Raw genomic sequence first — 21,634 nt, 5'->3', positions numbered from 1 at the left:
CTCAAAGACGTCTCCGATGGTACGGTCTATGACATGATGTTCACGCTCAAAGGTTGCCACTATGGCTGCAATAACTTGTGCATGATGGTATGGTAGGACAGGGAGAGTAGGTTCACTAGAAAGGTTGCTAGGTTTAGAAGAGATATCGAGAAAATTTGCGGGCGGGACGTACTCCCGTTGAATAATTTGATGAACATAATTTTGATATCACTCCCAATTAGTCGGCTTCAAAAGTAAGAGTCCAAGAATAACCTCCTCTTCAGAGGTTTCCCCCCTTTAATGATTCGGTCCTTTGCTTATTCATCTTCGGTGACGAAGGTGGAGTTGGTGGCAATGGAGCATCACCTTCGGTAGCGGGTTCCTTTCTATGAACATGAGTAGGTGTGGATGATGTGCACATACTGCAATGCAGGTGTGTGCATGAATAAGGATTCAATGTAGTGTAACTAATGCAACATGGTCAGTCATAGTCAGGAATGCAAACTAGTTCACTATAACCAATGGATCTTATACGAATCTGTCACACCCTCAATTTCCACATGCGGGTTTTACCGTGAGGCATGTGACAAACAAGGATCTTAGTCATTGGTTACACGAAACGGCTCTAAGTTTATTTAAAAAATGGGAAAAAAATTTCAGAGTTTAACAATTAAGTTGCGAAAGCATAACATGTGGGAATAAGTTCCTTAAACCAAAAATAAAACGTTTAAATGCAAAACAAGCACGTCCAAATGTTAAAATACACGAAAACCAATATCCTTTATTAACGTTTATGTGGACATGAATGTGACCTCTTATCCGTGCACCAAAAACTAGTGACCTGAGAAAGACATACTAAAAAGTGTCAACACAATGGTTGGTGAGTTCACAGGTTTGTATCTAAAAACAATCTCGTTAAAGAAGTAGATAATGTAGGCATTATCTTACCACTAGTTATTTGCACTAGTATTCATGATACAATAGTGTAGTTTCCATTGTGACCGAAGCTTGACGTGTTGGTTTGTGCCTCCCATCAAGACGTATCCTGACTTGGCAATGTTTAGGACAATATCACACCCGTTCGACATCCAGTCGAGTTTTAGCTTTTGTGGGGTTTTGTCGAACCCAATAGTACTACTTATTTCCCACCAGTTAACCTTAGTTAACGGTCCAATGGGCGTGAGGACTTTCAGTTTATATGTTCACTATGTATACCTGCGATAAATAACAATCCATAAGATCAAAAACGTTTTGTGCATGCTTTCTCTCCCCAAAAGGAGTAAGTAAAAAAGAGGGGCCATGAAACTCACCCCCAAAGCGTTCTAAAGAAAGTCAACCGCTAAATCGAAAATCCCTACAAGTATCCTAGAATATAGCATGTAGGTGACAAATGTGTAGTGGTTCCTAGAACCCCTAGTATCCAAACAATCCTATCATTTAATAATGTTTGACCAAGGTTTGACTTTTGTTGACTTTGACCAAAGTTTTACCGAGTTTACCCGATGACCCGTTGATGACTTATTATCAAGTATATTACTTCATGAGATGTAAATGTCATTTTAATTCATAAGTTAAAACTATTATGCACGACATGTATGCTAAGTCATCTTATTGCACTAGTCATGTGGCAAAAGAGTGTTCACATCTACTAAATGGATCAAATCAGACCAGCCATGTAGACGAATTTGTTTCTAAGTACAAAACGTCTAATGAATCTAAATAGCGCACAATTCATCATAACACTCATTATAAATCATACTTAGCCATATTGATATTGCAAGGTAGATTTTGACTCAATAAAACCTATTTTTCTACAATATCAAATCACCAAATTAAATTATAAAAATATTACCAAATTAACCTTCATGTCTTATGTTTACCAATTTATTTTTTTTATATTTTTCCCATGTTCACAAAAATCATAAACATTCATACGAGACAGTAACGTACATGTAAAACTTAAACTCACTCAGCTCAAGCTGACTTTGTTTGTATGTTAGTTGATTTTCAGCTTAAGGATTGGAGATTATCGCTTGAACGTGCTAGAGACTACCCGGACGGTTGAATGCATTTGTAGTCGAGGATTTCAAATAAAACAAACAATTTATTTATATTTGATTTTGGGCACATGTCCCCGGTTTTGGGGTTTTTGATACTTATTAATTTCCGCTGTTTATTACTCAGACTGGTTTTAATAAAATGAATTTCTTTGGTTTTATATATTTGTGAATTTTTGGGTATGATTACCAACAGTAGGATTCCCGGGTTTTGAGGTTCTACATATAATGGCAAAATTAATCCCCAACGGCCGGAAATTGTATTAACTCGCGATAACATCAATTAATCATACAACGGCTTTATTTACACGATAAATAGAACAAGAAACAGTGACCAAACTTTCTCATAACAACGAATATCTCTAAATCACCCTCTGTAATCCAAATTTCTTCGTCCAAGATTTGGTTCCGGCGAAGATCCGTTCACCATCAACAAACACCAATTCCCGGTAATTGTTATATGCCTTATGTTCGTTTTTATCAGTATAACAAAAGCCCTATCATCATTTAATCAAACATGGAACAAACTAAGGGAATTGGATTTCTAGGGCTTCTTAAGCAAAGAGATGATCTGCTTATACAATATATATACAAGTGTTTTCTTTTGTAAACCTAATAGACTTCTAGAGCAGTTGGTTAATGCATATCAAAGTGAGCACAAGGACCCAGGTTCGAAACCCGGGTTAGACCATGTTTTCCTTTATTTTTTAAGTCTTGTTTTAATAAAGTAAATTAACTAAATAAATTTATTAAAAATCACAATAAATTATATCAAATCAATTTTAAATCAAATAATTTTTTATAAATTATATATAAGATACTTTTTAACCATTAACCATATAAAGACCAATTTTCCGAACCCGTTAGCTCGTTTATTTTTAATTCGATCTATAATTTTAAACCTTAAACTTTAAATTGTAAACTCACTCGTTAAAACATTAAAAATTAACTTTAATATGTAAAGCAACCCGCACTTTACAAACATCATATTCCTCGTAGTTACGTTACATTACTAATATTAAAATATTATTTAAATCATAAAATCTCCATTAAAACATAAAATATTATTAAAATAATATATGGTTGCAAAATTTGGTAAAATTATTATGAATAAGATATATCTCCCCAACAAAATTTGTAGTCTAATATTTCAACGTAATAGTCATTAAATGCTCATTTTATTTCATTAATAGCTCGTGAAGTTCAACCGACTCGATTCCTTTGACATTTTTCGGCTTTTGTTTATTTTTCACTTCATATCAAAGGTGAGTTTCTCACACCCCCTTTTTAAATGTTTTTACATTTTGGGGTGGTATGCATATCCTATACAAACGATTACATACTTTGCTATTCAAACTACAATTCGCATTATGGACTTGTGTTTACTTGCTTATGTGCGTTGTGCTAACTGAGTACGTTGGTTGTCCCCAACTGGAAAGGACTTTATATGCGTTGTGCTATCTGATTACGTTGATCGGCCTCAACTGGAAAGAACCTTGCGTGCGTTGTGCAATATCCCGAGTACATTGGTTGTTACCAATTGGAAAGGACTTTACTTGAGTTGATTACACGGTTCCTAGAATTGTATGTTTTTTATGTATTATAGCAAACTGCGATGATTGTCACCAACTACTTGTAGTTAACCTTTATTTTATATGCATGCTACAGGTGTTGTGATTAGAGGATGACGTTAAAGGAAGACGCAAGTTTTTAAGCTATCTAAAATAATTAATAAATTGTTATAACTGTCTATCGTTGATTTGGTTGTATTTGTTCATTTTTAAACTTGTGTACTTGTACTTTAAACGAATTAATGATATTATGGTCACTTAATAGTGTCACGTGTATTTGAACAATCTGTACATCACACTCGGGCGTTTCCGCTTAAGCCGAGGTGTTACAGATTGGTATCAGAGTCGTGGCTATAAGATAGGACATTAGACGTAGTGTTCTAGTTTAGCTGTAGCTTAATTGTTTAATTATCTAGGCTACATGATTAGAAAATTGTGTGAGCCTTACTTTATCTAGGTTGCATGATTTGAAAATTATGTAGGCATTTACTTGATTGTTCAAATGCACTTATTACTATTATACTGTTAATTCCGTTTATGCCTCATGTACACAAAGCACACACAAGTCCTAGGCTTAGGCCTAAAACAAATATTTTCAAAAACTTTCAAATCGATTTTTTACTTTGGTTTTCTGATATTTTCTCTTCATAAAGATGGTTCTACGTGGCTGGTATGTAGTAACTAGAAGGGGGACGTGCTTGTTTTCCGAATTGTTGACACCAAGGTTATTGAAACCTAAGGATAAGCAATGCCCACAAATCCAATCAGACGTCGGACCTGGTTGCTTACCTAGGGAGTTCGGGAAGGGCATGAAACCTATAAGGCCAAAACGTACCACACCAAACGCCATACGAATCAAAACTTTATGCTTTCAAACGTGACCATGCCCTCTTTGTGATATGGATATGGTTACACTTCTTAGGGTATCACACAAGTCTTGGTGATTCATGCGATGTGTAACTCTGACCCTCAATGTTTCACAATATGTTTTAACCGAAAGTCTGTCAAGTCGTGGTGGTACACGAATGCCCAGCTTTTGGTTCGATTTATTTTTGAAATTTTGATTTTTGTGTTGGAACATTAGAGTCCATGGTGGTTCATGAAAACAATAAGTTCCTCACAACACTTATTATTATTATTATTATTATGGTTTTCATATTTTAACAAACTTTATCTAAGAATTGCTTTCTTTATATCTCATGCACTATTCCGAGTCTAACGATTTCCGTTGCCCTTTTTCACAGAATGGCTTCCTATCACTTTCAGCGCCGTTCATCTGGAACCTCTACGTAACATGAATGCCCAGATCACTAAGCAACTGGCAGCGGTCCTCCCTGATATAATGGCCCAGATGAACCAGAACATCATGGCAAGCGTTAACCCTACTCCACCTGATCCCAAGGCTCCTGTTGTGACTTTCAAGAACTTTTCTGATGCAAAACCTCCCGTTTTATACGAAACTCAAGGTGCCACTACTCTACTTCAGTGGTACAACAAGATGGAGGGCGTGTTTCTCCATATTGAGTGTCCTGGCGATAAAAGAACCCGATTCGATTCAAGTGTTTTCGAGAAGGGCGCACTTACCTAGTGAGTCAAGGAAAAGTCGACCAGAGGTGCCAAAAATGCCATGGCCTTGCCGTGGAATGAACTGAAGGATCTGATGACCCGACAGTTTTGTCCTCCAAATGAGCTTATGAACTTGGAGACAGAATTCTGGAAAAGAAGGAATGTGAACTCGCTTCAACTGGCCCCAACCCCACAGTAACAGCTTCAAGCGTATCAAGCCTATCAAGCGATTCACCCTCAAGTTCCCTAAATATTGGCTAATCAAGTTCAGCCGGTTCAAGCACCTGCACTACAAGAGGGTCAAACCACTCAAGCCGTTCCAACTCCTCAAGATACTAGTGGGCGTGCTTTCATGATGAATGCCCACTAAGCTCAACAAAGCAGCGATGTGGTGAACGTTATGTTTTTCGTAGACGACCACTTTGCATTCATTTTATTTGATACCGTGCTGATATGAGGTTTGTATCCTTAGAATTTGAACTGTTGCTTGCTTAACCTCGGTCTAAACATAAATCCGTGTCGATCGATTCTATTGTTCGAAATTGCGAGTTAACTTTCTATGGCCACAAGTTCTCAATCGACCTCATCCCGATGCAATTGGAAAGTTTTGACATCATAGTAGGCATGGACTAGTTGTCTCTTCACCGTGCTGAAGTCGTTTGTTTCGAGAAGTTTATTCGTATTCCGCTTGCCGACGGTCAACTTCTTCATGTCTTTGGTGAAAAGTCTTCTTCTTATAGGCTCAATTTCATAACTTGTTCTCAAACCTTTACGTACTTATGCAAGAAGTATGTGGTGTTCATAACTCATGCGATGGAAAAGAAGGAACAAAAGATCAAAGATATTCCTGTTGTCCGTGATTTTCCTGAAGTCTTTCCCGACGATGTTTCCGGTCTTCCTCCTATTCGTGAAGTTGAATTTAGTATCGACCTCGTGCCTGGTGCAACCCCGATTACAAAGGCTCTTTACCATCTTACACCCTCCAAGATGCAAGAGTTGTCAAATTAGCTCCAAGAACTATCAGACAAAGGGTTCATCTACCCAAGTTCATCTCCATGGGGCACACCTGTTCTGTTTGTCAAAAAGAAAGACGGTTCTTTTCGTATATGTATTGACTACCGCAAGCTCAACAAGCTTACGGTCAAGAATCGTTACCCCTTGCCTTGCATCGACAATCTCTTCGATCAACTTCAAGGAGCTTCATGTTTCTCAAAGATTGATCTTCGTTCGGGTTATCATCAACTACGCATGGATGAAGATGGCATACCCAATACCTCCTTTCGGACTCGATACGGGCATTATGAATTTAGGGTTATGCCTTTCGGGTTAACCAATGCACCTGCGGTATTTATGGACCTCATGAACCGCATATGCAATCCTTATCTAGATAAATTTGTGATTGTCTTTATTGACGACATTCTTATCTATTCCAAGTTTAAAACCGAGCATACGAAGCACCTTCATTCCGTCCTTGACCTTTTGAGGAAGGAACAGCTTTACGCGAAGTTCTCGAAGTGTGAATTCTGGTTGAATGAAATTCCATTTTTAGGGCACATAGTAAACGAAAAGGGTATCCATGTTGACCCAGCCAAAGTCGAAGCCGTTAAAAATTGGAAAACTCCAACCTCTCATACTGAAGTTCGTTCGTTTCTTGGTCTTGCGGGTTATTATCGTCGCTTCATCCTCAATTTTTCCAAGATCGCTTTGCCCCTAACCGCCTTAACTCTCAAGGATAAACCTTACGAATGGCGACCAAAGCAAGATGAAGCATTCCAAACACTTAAATGTATGCTCTGTGATGCGCTGATCTTTGCTCTCCCCGAAGGCAATGAGGACTTTGTTGTCTATTGTGATGCTTCTAATCAAGGCCTCGGTTGTGTCCTTATGCAACAGGGTATGGTCATCGCTTATGCTTCACCACAACTTAAGGTTCATGAAAGGAACTATACGACGCATGATCTCGAGATAGGTGTTGTTGTTTTTGCGTTGAAAATTTGGAGACATTACCTTTATGTCACAAAATGTGTGGTATTCACCGTCCACAAGAGTCTTCAACACATTTTCGACCAAAAAGATCTGAACATGTGGCAAAGACGATGGGCCGAATTACTTAGTGATTACGAATGTGAAATTCGCTACCACCCTGGTAAAGCGAATGTTGTAGCCGACGCCCTTAGTCGAAAGACCCATATGAAATCTATTTTGCTTCAAAGCGTGGTTGTCCAAACCGATCTCCAACTTTGTCTATTTGAAGCCCAGTACGTCTCTGTCACTGAGGGTAATATGTACGATGAAATATCTTGTGGCACTGAGCTTCAACTCGAAACTAAGCGTGATGGTTTGCTGTATTACCTTAATCGTTTATGGGTTCCCAATCATGACGATCTTCGTACATTCATCATGGAGGAAGCTCATAAGTCCCGATATTCCATTCATCCTGGTGCGAATAGGATGTATTTTTGATTTACGTTCCATTCACCCCTTACTTGCCCTAAAGTTAAGGCCAAGCATTAGCGACCATCCGGTTTACTAGTGCAACCGCACATCCCAATTTGGAAATGGGAAGATGTAACCATGGATTTCGTGTTCAAACTCCCAACTACTCAAAACCCTCATGTCGGTTTTGGGTTATTGTCTACCGTTTGACTAAGTCCACTCATTTCATTCCGATCAATGAAAAGTTCTCGGTTGATCAGCTTGCTCAGATCTATGTTCAGCGTATCGTTTGTCGCCATGGCGTACCTTTTCGTATCATTTCCGACCGTGGTAGCCATTATACCTCGCATGTCTAGACGTCTCTTCAAACCGCGTTGGGAACTCGATTGGACCTTAGCACCGCCTATCATTCTCAAACTGATGGGTAATCCTAGCAAACGATTCAATCACTTGAGGACATGCTTAGGTCTTGTGTTTTGGATTTTGGTGGGAACTGGGATTCTCATCTTCACATGATTGAGTTTTCCTACAATAACAGTTTTCAAAAGAGCATTGGTATGGCTCCATTTGAAACACTTTATGGTCGTAAGTGTCATTCTCCTATCTGTTGGAGTGATATTGGTGAAACCCAAATCACCGGTCCCGAACTTGTGTAAGAGGCTACTGATCGAATCGCTCAAATTCAACAAAATTGTAAGACCCCGAATCCCGGGAATCCTACAGTTGGTAATCATATTCAAAAATTCTCAAAAATTTAAAACCAAACATGTTCACCTTATTAAATTCAGTTCAGAGTAATCAACAGCGGAATAAATAACATCAAAATTCCCAAAAACTAGGAAAAGTACCCAAAACCAAGATTTAAATGCTTATAGTAATAAATTAAAAGAAACAGTTTGCATTATAAATTCTTCAACTATATATGCCTTCAACCTCTTAAGTAGTCTCCAGCACGTCCAAGCGGTAGCATCCACTTCTTAACCTGAAAGTCAATCTAACATACACACAAAGTCAGCTTGAGCTGAGTGAGTTCAAGTTTTCATAAACAATAATTCATACTTGCTTTCAAAATTATAGTTATAAACAATAGAGAGGATAAAATAAAATAAATAATATAATTCACCAAGTAATACATTCATCGTCGAACACACGTACACGGGCCTCTCCACCACGAGTCAAGACTCGAGTAATATATTTGACCCGGATGCGGTAAGACTTAAGCATGTGACACGAGCCTCTCCACCACGAGTCAAACCCGAGTAATATATTTGACTCGGTCACAACTTACACATCCAAGCACGAGATACGGGCCTCTCCACCACGGGTACAATCCGAGTAATATATTTGACCCGATCTCAGCTCATACATCCAAGCACATGATACGGGCCTCTCCACCACGGGTACAACCCGAGTAATATATTTGACCCGATCACGGCTCAACATCCAACGGGCCTCTTCACCACGGGATTTTAAAACCCATGTAATATATTTGACCCGCCAAAATGATGATCACGTCACACGGGCCTCTCCACCACGGGTACAACCCGAGTAATATATTTGACCCGGCCGTGAATCACCATGCACACACACATCAATAAGCCTACACACATCATTCTTAGTCACGAGGAACTAAATATCATTACACAATCGTAGGCTATAAGGTAACACATCCTCATACGTACATACATACCTCCATATATACATACATATATATACCTACACACACACACACACATATATATATATATATATATATATATCATCCCATACGGGAACTAAGTAGATAGGTCTACTCATATTCAATTACTGCCAAGTCTACTAACATACTCGAGTCTAGACCATCAATAATGTATGTAACCTTAAGGACACAAGACCATGAACGAGTCTAAAATATCCTAAGGCATATAAAATAATTCAAATATAGCTTTCAAAATGCACCATCACGAGTGAGACCATATAAAACTATTCAATTCATTGTAACGAGTAAAATCGTTTAAAATTGTATTTCGGTGTGTATGCTAGCCCAAAACGTAAAAGAGTAAAAAGGGCATCATGAACTCACCTAAATCAATCGAACACCTGCAACGAGCTAGGAAATCCCTAAGTGCACAATCACAGGCAATGGCCTGTAAATTATACACAACGCGTTACTAAACTAGGCCGAAGAACACTCTTGCCTAATGGGACGCCCAAGCCCAACACTTTGGCCCAAGGCCCAGCACTTGGCCCAAGGCCCAACAACTTGGCCCAAGGCCCAACACTTGTCAAATCGAGTCGAATATGTGCGTAATAAACCTTAAAACGAATTGTCAAATGAATCAGCCCCAAATGGACTAAATTCCCATCTTAACCTTTTCTTACATCATAATTATGTCACCCGAGTTGATAGGGTTGACGGTTCCTTTTTACAACTTTCAATTTAACATTTAAACGAAAATTCGCGCACCGCCGACTCGATTGACCAATCACCAACCAAAACAGCCCCGAGTATCAAAAATATAATTTTCCCACAGCCCTTAAACCCCCCTAGGGCCATGCAAACTGATTCGGTTGGTCATCCAACCGATTAACGCATCAAACTCAACAATTCTAGACAACCGAACATAACAATCAAACTACAACTAGTTGATCAACTTAACGAACACCTAAGAACATGATCTTTGAGTATGATATACGGGACATACCTAGGAAGATTGTGGTTCAAAACTCACTTCAAACAGCCCCGACAAGAACCAATTGAACATCCACCGGTTAAGCCTAAAACGAACTTATCGATCAATAACGAGTAAAACGTGTAGATTTTAGCATGCGAAGATGCATTTAATTACATAGGATAACCTTTGAATAAATTATTAAATTTTTACCAGACTTTAATAAATGTCTTAGGTTTATAAAAATATTTTTATTATATTTTTCTATAGGACACAAAAATCATAAAAATTCTTCCAACACAGAAAGGTATGTGCAGCTATTTAAGCGCACAACAAAATGGTTTTATTTTTATAAAATTCATTACCAAACCAAATTAAACGATTCCAATTGAGTTTGGTTTCTAACTCAAAATACAAACTTCCAGAAGTGGAACCAACCAATTTGGACCTGTCGAAAAAAGGTTATGACGTCAGGAAGACAGACCAGAATCCGACATCCCGCATCAGCTTTGACACTCGATTTTATAAAATCATAAAAACCATTCAAATCTCGTCCAAAAATGACGTATTATACCTTTCTGGAAACTAGACTCAAAGTAGAACATCATGGAATCAAGAATAGATCAAAAAAAGTGGATTAACATCGCGTTACAGACCCTACAATAAACGTATACGAATCTGTCAGCAAGCTATTATCATCAAAACTCAATCTTAACGACCAATAAACGCGTTAATATGATCAATTAAGGTGTAAAAGAGTTGTAGACACTTAATACCGACCTTGAATTAGACTCGGGAGGGCTGGAACTCGGCTGGAGCTGCACGGAAAACGAGGTGGGAGGGCTATAGCTGCTGCGATCGGCTGCTGGTAGGAGTTAGGGTTAGGGTTTGTTTTTTTTTATGATATAAAAACAAAAGTTACATCCAAGTCCCTCCAAATTGAAGTGTAAGGCAAAATGGAAGGAAAGTTAAATGGTTTAACGTACCGAGATGACGCAAAGGCTTCCGAGAAACGTCAGATAAATCCCGAGAATTTTACATACTCTACAAACTTTAATTCTTGAAACCGGAATTAACGGGCGTTACAAAAATCTCTTAGCCGCTCGTAACCGCCAAAAGAGTTACACTGATAACCGACGACGACCCCTCGAGTTTAATGTCGGCGACCGTGTTCTTCTCAAGGTATCCCCTTGGAAGGGTGTGGTTCGTTTTGGCAAGAAGGCAAATTCTCTCCCCGATATGTTGGACCTTTCAAGATTCTCAAACGTGTTGGTCCTATGGCTGATACTCTCGAGCTTCCGCAAGAACTTTCGAATATAAATCCGAAGTTTCATGTTCCAAACCTTAAGAAATGTTTAGTTGAGGGAAATCTCCACATACCACTCGATGAAGTGCGTATCGATGAGACAATGCACTTTGTTAAGAAACTGTTGGAAATCATGGATCTCAAAGATAAGGAAACCAAGCGTAGTCGAATACCCTTGGTAAAGGTTCGTTGAGAATCCAAACGGGGCGCTGAATTTTCTTGGGAATGGGAAGACCAGATGCAAACAAAATATCCTCATTTTTTTTATACGGATTCTTCTACTTAATTTCGTGATGAAATTTTCAAAAGTATGGAATGCTGTGACATTCGTCAATTTTATTGTTGTATTTGAATTTGGATTAGTATTCGTTAACCCGACCTGTTGGGTCATTTCGATGTTTTACGTTTAATATTCATTAATAAAAATTTATTTCTTGATGATTCAAGTATATTATTCATGTATTTCTGTTATTTTCAAGCTATTAACGAGACTCCGACAATTTATCAATGATCCTCGAACTTCATGGTTTTATTTCGTGAACATCTAAAAATAATACAATGTTACAAAGTTCATTTGTAACTTTAAGCTCATTTATAATAACATTTTCAAAGTTTAAGGGTTAAAGCTATAACATTAAAATTCAAAACTTTACTTAAATGAAGCTGAAAGTTAAGGGACCAATTAGGTAAATTGTTTTTAAAATAATAATATAATATCAAAACCCAGCCCCCCTCTTCCTTCCCCTCACGCTTTCCTGGCCACCGGTCGGCCGGCGGTTAAGTTTGTCCGGCGACCTTAAAGCAATCCCAATACGCCAATTAAATGATCATTACAACTTTCTCCATCAACGTGTAACATTAATAGTTCATATTAATGAGTATTAACATGTATATAGTCGCAAAATTAATCCCCAATGGGCGAAAATTGTATTAACTTGCAATAACATCAATTAATCATACAACGGCTTGATTTACACTATAAATAGAACAAGAAACAGTGACAAACTTGCTCATAACAACTAATACCTCTGAATCACCCTCTGTAATCCTAATTTCTTCGTACAAGATTCAGTTCCGGCGAAGCTCCGTTCACCATCAACAAAGACCAATTCCGGGTAATTGTTATGTGCCTTATGTATATTTTATCAGTATAAGAAAAGCCCTATCATAATTTAATCAAACATAGAACAAACTAAGGGAATTGGATTTCTAGGGTTTCTTAATAAAGAGATGATTTGTATATACTATATATACACAAGTGTTTCCACTTGTAAACCGAATAGACTTCTAGAACAGTTGGTTAATGCAGATCAATGTGAGCATTAGGACCCGGGTTTGAAGCCTGGGTCAGACCATGTTTTCCTTTACTTTTTAAGTATTTTTATTAAAGTAAATTAATTAAATAAATTTATTAAAAATCAAAATAAATTATATAAAATCAATTTTAAATCAAATAAATTTTTATAAATTAAATATAAGATACCTTTTTACCATTAACCATATAAAGACCAATTTTCCGAACCCGTTAGCTCGTTTATTTTTAATTCAATCTATAATTTTCAACCTTAAACCTTAAATTGTAAACTCATTCGTTAAAACATTAAAAATTAAGTTTAATACGTAAAGTTAACCCGCACATTACAAAATCATATTCCTCGTAGTTATGTTACATTAATAATATTAAAATATTATTAAATCATAAAATCTCCATTAAAATATAAATTATTAAAATAATATATGGTCACAAAATTTGGTAAAATTATTATGAACAAGATATATCTCTCCAACAAAATTACTAGTCTAATATTTCCACATAATAGTCGTTAAATACTCGTTTTATTTCATTGATAGCTCGTGAGGTTCAACCGACTCGTTTGGTTTGACGCTTTTCGGCTTTTGTTTATTTTTCACTTCATATTAAAGGTGAGTTTCTCACACCTACTTTTTAAATGTTTTTACATTTAGGGGTAGTATGCATATCTTCTACAAATGATTACTTACTTTGCTATTCAAACTACAATTCGTATTATGGACTTGTGTTTACTTGCTTATGTGCGCTGTGCTATTCGAGTACGTTGGTTATCCCCAACTGGAAAGGACCTTATGTGCATTGTGCTATCCGAGTACGTTGATCGGCCTCAACTAGAAAGGACCTTGCGTGTGTTGTGTGATATCCCGAGTGCGTTGGTTATTACCAATTGGAAAAGACTTTACTTGTGTTGATTACACTGTTCATAGAATTGTATGCTTTTTATGTATTATAACAAACTGTGATGATTTTCACCAGCTACTTATAGTTGACCTTTATTCTATATGCATGCTACAGGTGCTGTGATTAGAGAATGACGTTAAAGGGTTATCTAAAACAATCAATAAATTGTTATAGCTGTCTACCCTTGATTTGGATGTATTTGTTTACTTTGAAACTTGTTTACTTGTGCTTTAAACGAATTAATGACATTATGGTCACTTAATAGTGCCATGTGTGTTTGAATAATTTTTACGTCACACTTGGGCGTTTCCTCTTAAGCTAGGGTGTTACATTAAGCTTGTTACAATTGTGGTGATCCAAGTCATCTGCGTAATATATGCCCTGAACTTGTTTACGCGAATAAGGCAGAAGCCCATTCAAATTCAAGTTAACCCAAACACATCAAACCCAAGAACCACAAGCCCAAATCCATTAAGCCCATTTCAATCAAACCTCATCCATCAACCCATTCAAGCTCAACCTATTCGAGCCCTTTAAACCCAACCAAGCCCAATAGATCATCTTTATGATTATCCAACCCTCCAAGGTGCACAAAGCCAAATGTTCCAAGTCAACCACAATTAAGGATTCAAGCTCCAAAGACCCTTACCAGTTACAATTTTTTATCTATTCATTTTTCTAAAGTTCTTATGCTTAACTAAAATCCTTCTATCTATTTTAAGTTTAATATTCTATCATTATATTTATTCGAAGTATTACCTGAATAAATAAAATAAATTAGTAGTTATTATTAATGTTAGTAAAGACCAAACATAATTAATAATTTGAAATTTAAATACTATAGAAAAGTTTTAAATAAAAAAATGAATATTATAAAGATCAAATATAATTAATATTTTGAAATATGAAATTTAGCAGGTAAAAAGGACAAGCTGAAACACACGATAAAAACACAATTCAATGGAGGCAGTTTTTCAATCCCTCAAACCCAGGTTTGATTGGTGGTTTACCCTCAACAGAACGATCTCTAATTTCCCGGTGGTAGGCTTCTTTGATCTATTGGTTCACGGGCATAGAAAGGATATCAACCACCGCCCCTTCTACCCTTAAATTCGTTTTGTTTTATTCCCGCTCAATCGAATCCCCCGTCCTCATCAACATTATTATTATTATTATTATTATTATTATTATTATTATTATTATTAAGGTAGGTTCTTTTACCATCTGCCTTTTCCATTTCCATGTAAAAAAAGCTTTCCAAATCATAGCCAGAGCCTCCTCCGACCACCGGCTCTTTCTTCAAGTCCCAACCATCTGCAGCTTTCACATTTAATGCCAACAGCAACTTGTTAAATGACACTACCTCCACTTTTAAACAGGACTCCAGGTATTACTATTGCCCTCTCACATATGAAAATTCATAGTGTCATGATGGCTGTTAGCTGTTGAATTTTATTGTTTCTGTCATGTACTTTTTGGTCAAAATTAAGGTTTGTAGGAGGCTGATAAATGGATGAAGAAATTTTCAAATGCCTTCTTGATAAATAAATGGTTCATATATTCTGCTTGCTAATAAACTTATTTGGTTGTAGATAGTGCAGCGCCTCAGGGCCACTGTTTTCGCAACCGGATCGATTAACCTATTTAATGGTTCCTGTTTGGTTATCTTATTCATAGCATACGCGACACCTTTTTTCCTTGTTCCCTTTTCTTTGTTCTATTTGTATAAAACAATGAGAAAATTCATGGTACTGGTTGTATGAAAGGTTTCTGCAGGTTTCAACGTTCAAAGAACTGAACAAACCGAAACAAATCAAAACAAAAATGAGTATTCATCTCCGTCTTCACTGACCTGCGAGTTAGCACCACCAAAAGACGAAACTCTTAACTGCTCCTAAATACACGATTCACAAGGAAACAAACAGGACAGAGGTTCATCAAAAAGATTCCAGCCCTTTGATTCCAGGTGACAGGTCATCAGATGACGGGTACAATTGGCGAATATATGGGCAAAAATTAGTTAAAGGAAGTGAGTTTCCCAGAAGTTATTACAAATGTACCCATCCCAACTGTGAAGTAAAAAAGATATTTGAACGGTCTTATACGGGAAAGATAACAGAAATAGTATATAAGGGTACACATGATCATCCGAAACCTCAACATACCCGCCGCCTTAATTCTGTTGCTGTCACATCAACACTCGAGGATAATACTGATCAAATATTATCTATAACCGGTCAAACAGGTAAACATATCAGTTTTCTTGTTTTCTGTTGCTGGTTTTAAAGTCCGCACCTCATGGCCACACTATGCGCTGTGGATCGCATCAGGTGGACTGATGCGATCTAAATCGCATAATGCGCAATGCGGTCTGATGTCTGCATTCTTAGTTAAAGTGAGTTCCTGCACAGATAACTTGTACTTCATGCATAGTCTAGCACTCTAGCTGTACACATAGAGTTAAAAAGACTTACTTTGGTTATACATACAACTTCTTTAAAAGTTAACAAGTTATAATATTACCTGTAAGCAATTTTTTAGTATGTTTGTTAATAACAAATGCCTCACTTATGTTATGTGTGCGTGTTACATGTTGCGCATTGGATTTTTGGATCAAAACTCACCGGAGTGCGTCGCACATTATAAAACCAAGCTCTCTAGTCTCTCTGATAATGTATTTAAGCTTTCTCATTATTTGTTTATTACTGTTGAAGGTATCTCTGCAAATAATAGTCAGAGTGCAAGTCCCGATCCGTCTCCTAGATGGTCAAATGATGACCATGGAGATGGTGGAGTTACACACATAAACAGCCCGAGTGATGAGGTTGAAGATTACTCATATTCGAAAAGGAGGTAATATTGTTTTTCTGAAATGAGTATTATTTTAGGTTGGTTATATGTTATTGAGTGGGTTTTTTAATGTAATCAGGCGAACAGATTTTGGTACCTTTGATGTAACCCCTGTGGTTAAGCCTATTCGTGAGCCACGTGTCGTGGTTCAAACCATAAGTGAGGTCGATATACTGGATGATGGTTATCGTTGGCGTAAATATGGTCAAAAAGTAGTTCGAGGCAATCCAAATCCTAGGTATTTTTCATCTATTTTACAAACAAGCTTTTTTATTAGAGGTGTGTATAAAACCGAAATAACCAATATGACCGAACTGAACTAACTGAACTGAACCCAGAAAAGACGGTATGGTTTTATGTGTTTTCAAAAGCCAAATTTCCGGTTCGGTTTTGGTTTTGCATGTACCAAAAACCAGACCGAATTGGACCTGTAAAAAAACCACGAAAAATTGACTTTTGTTATTAAATTTATGAATTATAATCTTATTTTTTGGATGTTAAGGAATTAATAAATGGTGCAGCCCAAAATTTGTAGCTTCAAATGTGTAATATTCAATTGATCATAATTTAACAAAAACTTTGGACCCAAAGTTTTATGGCCAAATTCATTATTTTGGGTAAATTTTTTTTCAAGCCAAATTTTAATTCCAATTGGCAAAATGAAAAAACCGGATCGAACCCATTGTGAAAACCGAAAAACCCGAAAGCAACCGGTTTTAAATAACCCAAAAACTGAATTTTCAGTTTCTGATTCCGTTTGAGCCCAAAACCTACCCAAACCAATCCATGCACACCCCTACTATTTATTAAGTAAACCATTCTTAATGCCTTCATCTTTGGTTGTTTCTACTTCAGCCTTAAAACAGACATGTTTAAATAGATTATTATTATTATTATTATTATTATTATTATTATTATAATTTTGGCTATTTTATTAACTAAATAATGCTGGCTATGCTACATAGGAGTTACTACAAGTGCACGAGTGCTGGATGTCCGGTTAGGAAACACGTAGAGCGGGCCTCACACGACCCTAAAGCAGTGATAACCACATATGAAGGAAAGCACAATCATGAGGTGCCCATTGCCAGGAATAACAGTCACAACGTTGCATCCACTAACGGGAATTTAAGGAATGGGAGAGAGGATGATGGTGCAATATCCCTTGGTCTTGTATTCAGGTCTGAGCACCAACAGTCATTAAATTCTGCTTACGACAATGAGCAACTTGCATGCTATATGGATATACAAATGGAAAATTATTCGTGATCCGGCTTTATATTACAACATAGATGATAATTATAGGAATACATCTAATCTCTCCATCAAGGTATGCATATATATACTTGTAGTGGAGGAATTAAGTGGTTGTTCTGCTAGTCCTACTTACTATTTTGTGATTTGTCTGGTATAGTTTATATTGAATACTAATTATTAGGGTTCAATTGTATTGTAGAGACCTTTATGTTGAAACAATTCTGTCTTGGTAACATCAAATTTTGCTTTTATTATCACATAATATAACTTCAAACATATTACACCATCATTTCCATGCAGAAGATGACACCAAGTAGACGTGCACAAAAAAACCGGTTCTGGACCCGAACCGGTGGAACCGACCCGGAACCGGTTCCGGTTCGTACCCGGTATACCCCATACCCGGTTAGGGTATTATAATACCCGGATAACCCTACCCGGACCCATGTATTTGACAAAAAATCGGTTCCTACCCGGAACAGGTTCCAACCCGATTTCGGTTCCTACCCCGAAATAACCGGTTCCGCTGGGTTTTTTCCTAAAAAAAGTCGTTGTAACCAGTTCCATCGGTAATATAGCCGTTGTAACCAGTTCCATCGGTAACATAGCCGTTGGAACCGGTTCCAACGGCTATATTACCGTTGGAACCGGTTCCAACGGCTAAATTACCGTTGGAACTGGTTTATTACGTTGGAACGGCTAAATTAACCGGTTTCAACGGCTATATTACCGTAATTACCGTTGGAACCGGTTTTTGAGCTATACAACTATATAAAGGGTTGGATGATCACTTGTTTTACCACTCCAACTCAAAAACATTAAGAAAACTTATCGGTTTACACTTTACACTCCAATTTTTTTCACTTCCATTCCACCACCACTCGAAAACTAGTTGTTATGGCAAGCCAAAACAAGGGCAAAAGAAAGGCGGCGGCTACCGACTCCGTTTTTATTGACCCAGTTCGTGCCGAAGATGACGTCGGAGTTGCAAAGATCCTCCCTCATAAGCGCAACGAAGAAGTATGGCGGAATTGGGATTTGGTTGAGTTGCTTAATGGAGACATTAAGGTTCGTTGCAAATTGTGTGGCACTTATTTAAATCATGATTCAAACTCTACTTTAAAGAAGCACGTCGAGAAGAAATTTTGCAAGGCGTTGAAAGAAGTTCCCGCCACGGTCCAAGCTAAATTAGGTAAAGATGGGGCAATATTTCGTTACAACGTGAAAGCGGTTCACGATAGGATGGCGAAGTTCTTGATTCAACAAGGTTTGCCGTTTAACCACTTCGACAACCCTCAATTGACGGCCTTGATTAGAGAGACTCTTCAACCGCGCTACACCCATGTAAGTCGTACCACTCTTCGACGTCATTGTCTAAAGTTGTGGGAATGTGCCAAAAAAGATTTGATTGATTTTTTTGACACTTTACAAACGGGTGTCAACTTAACTAGCGATGTTTGGTCAGCACCCCATGGGTTACCGGAATCGTACCTTTGTATGACCGCGCATTGGATCGATCCAGTATCTTGGCAAATGATGAAACGCACCATCGCGTTTGAAAACTTTCCGTTTCCACATACCGTCGAAAAATTGTTTGAAATTTTGGATGAGGTAATAACCACTTTTAACTTGAGGAAAAAAAAATTTTCAATGTCGTTTGATAACGCATCTAACAATACAAAAGCGGTAGACAAGTTATATATAAAATATACACCACTTTGCTACGGAAAGTTTTTTCATACTCAATGTGTTGCCCATATTATCAATTTGGTTGTTCAAGATGGTCTTGACAACGAAACCATGGAGGGCGATTTGAGATTATTTAGGTTGATGTTACAAGATATTTTCAAAAGTGGAAAAAGAAGACATCTTGAATACAAAAACTATTGCAAGTTGGTGGATAGAAAATATTTGGGGCCGAACTGGGACGTTCCAACCCGTTGGAACTTGACTTGTAATATGCTCGCTTGTGCTTTTTCCCAAAAACAAACTATACAAGCGTTTCATAGAACGCTTGTGGATCGTTGCGAAGCCGATATGTTTCCAAACGGTGCTTGGGATAATATCGGTTACTTCTTGGAGTATCTTGATGTTTTTAAAACCGCAACAACTAAATTGTCGGGGGTTTACTATCCTATTAGTTGTTGGGTTTTGCAAGAATTATACAACATCTCCTTGAATTTCAAATACTTTGAAAACAAAAATGACCTTTTCGAGCACATTGTTGACCCAATGAAGAAGAAGTTTCTAAAATATTTTGAAGGAATACCACCCGTGTTTACTTGTGCCGCCGCTTTAAACCCCTACATAAATGTTGCCAGGGTTGAGGCGTTGATCGAGGAAATATATGACAACATGGGTGCGCACGAGATCGATCCGATGGCGTCGACGGAAGCAAAGGATTCTTTCAACAAATCCCTTCAAGAAATCTATGACCATTACTTCAAAATATATGGTCCAAGCTCAAAGTCGACTTTTGTGAGGCAAGCAACATCAAGTAAGCCATGCAAGGACAAGCTTATAAACATGATGAATGCGGTTCGTGAGTCGGCGGCTAAGCGGCAAAGGGGTAACACACCAACTAGTGAACTATGGAGAAGGTGCAACGGTCGAGGACGTTCGCAACCTTGACATTTTGGTATGGTGGAAAGGAAAGCAAACGAATTTCCTATTCTTTCCGCCATGTCTCGTGACTTGCTAAGCGTCCAAGCTTCAACGGTTGCTTCGGAATCGGTTTTTTCACTTAGTGGAAGGATATTATCGATGCGAAGAACCAAACTCACTCCCGAGTCCTTAGAGATGTGCATTTGCCTAAAGGATCATTTGGACGCAGTGGATCGTATACAAGACAAGGCAAACTTTGAAGACGAAATACCACTTGAAGGTCCAATTCAAGAGATGGAAGAAGAATCTTCGGGTGAAGAAGACGAAGTCGTAGAACTCGACTAATTTTAATTTGTATTTTTGGTATTTGTTCTAATCATTTTTGTATTTGTTCTAATCATTTATGTATTATGTAACACGAATCAATTAATTAATATAACAAGTTTTTTAAAGTGTTATTTGTTTGTGTTAAATAAAAAACTTGTCTTAAACACTTAAACTAACTTTTAAACATATAATAATTATAGAACATTACACAACGAACATTATTGCAAAACGATTAATTACAAACATTATTAAACATAAAACTAAAAATAGCAAACATTGTTCGTTGTTTTCGTCCCACTATCTACGACCATCAATCTGTATTACCGGCGACAGGGGCTTGACTTGTAGAGCCGGACGACTCCCCGACTTCTCCTTTTTGGCATCCAAATGCTTTTTTTCCTTGCAATACTTATTGGTATGCTTTCGAAGGGTGGAATTCGGTGCCGCCTTCAAAAACTTGCCGCAGTATTTGCATCGCGCCATCTCCTGTGTGTCGGTCATGACACACAGGTCATAGTGAACCCAAACCTCGGGGCATCTCGGGGTGTCGATAGCCATAACAACTTCGTCGTTGGTTGCCATTGGTAATGGTAAGTGGTTTAACAAGAAATTGAAGTGTTTAACAAGTTAGGGGAGTTGGTTAACAAGTTCTAAACTAGTATGTCTATATATAGTAAGTGGGGGTGGGTATAAACATTCAAAATCGGTTCCAACGGTCTAAAAACGGTAATATAGCCGTTGGAACCGGTTTCCAACGGTCAAAAATCATTTAAACAAGGAAAACCCTCTGGAACCGGTTTTCGGGTATAAACCGGATC

The 21,634-nt window shown here is 37.6% G+C and overlaps 1 pseudogene across 1 annotated transcript; it reads left to right on the top strand.

Annotated features, from left to right (window-relative positions):
* The first annotated feature begins 11,537 nt into the window (after positions 1–11,537).
* On the top strand, positions 11,538–18,075 carry LOC143628509 (putative WRKY transcription factor 20; annotated as a pseudogene). The gene is made up of 6 exons (XR_013152760.1): positions 11,538–11,750; positions 15,371–15,439; positions 15,545–16,023; positions 16,493–16,631; positions 16,708–16,866; positions 17,594–18,075. The product of XR_013152760.1 is annotated as a putative WRKY transcription factor 20 (transcript).
* The last annotated feature ends 3,559 nt before the right edge of the window (positions 18,076–21,634 follow it).

The sequence above is a fragment of the Bidens hawaiensis genome, unplaced genomic scaffold (genome assembly GCF_021521415.1).
Source record: "Bidens hawaiensis isolate Kalapana, Puna unplaced genomic scaffold, B.hawaiensis_p1.1 tig00005013_1, whole genome shotgun sequence".
Taxonomy (NCBI): Eukaryota; Viridiplantae; Streptophyta; class Magnoliopsida; order Asterales; family Asteraceae; genus Bidens; species Bidens hawaiensis.
Note: the sequence above shows the minus strand (reverse complement) of the source record. Positions and strands in the feature narration are given on the sequence as shown.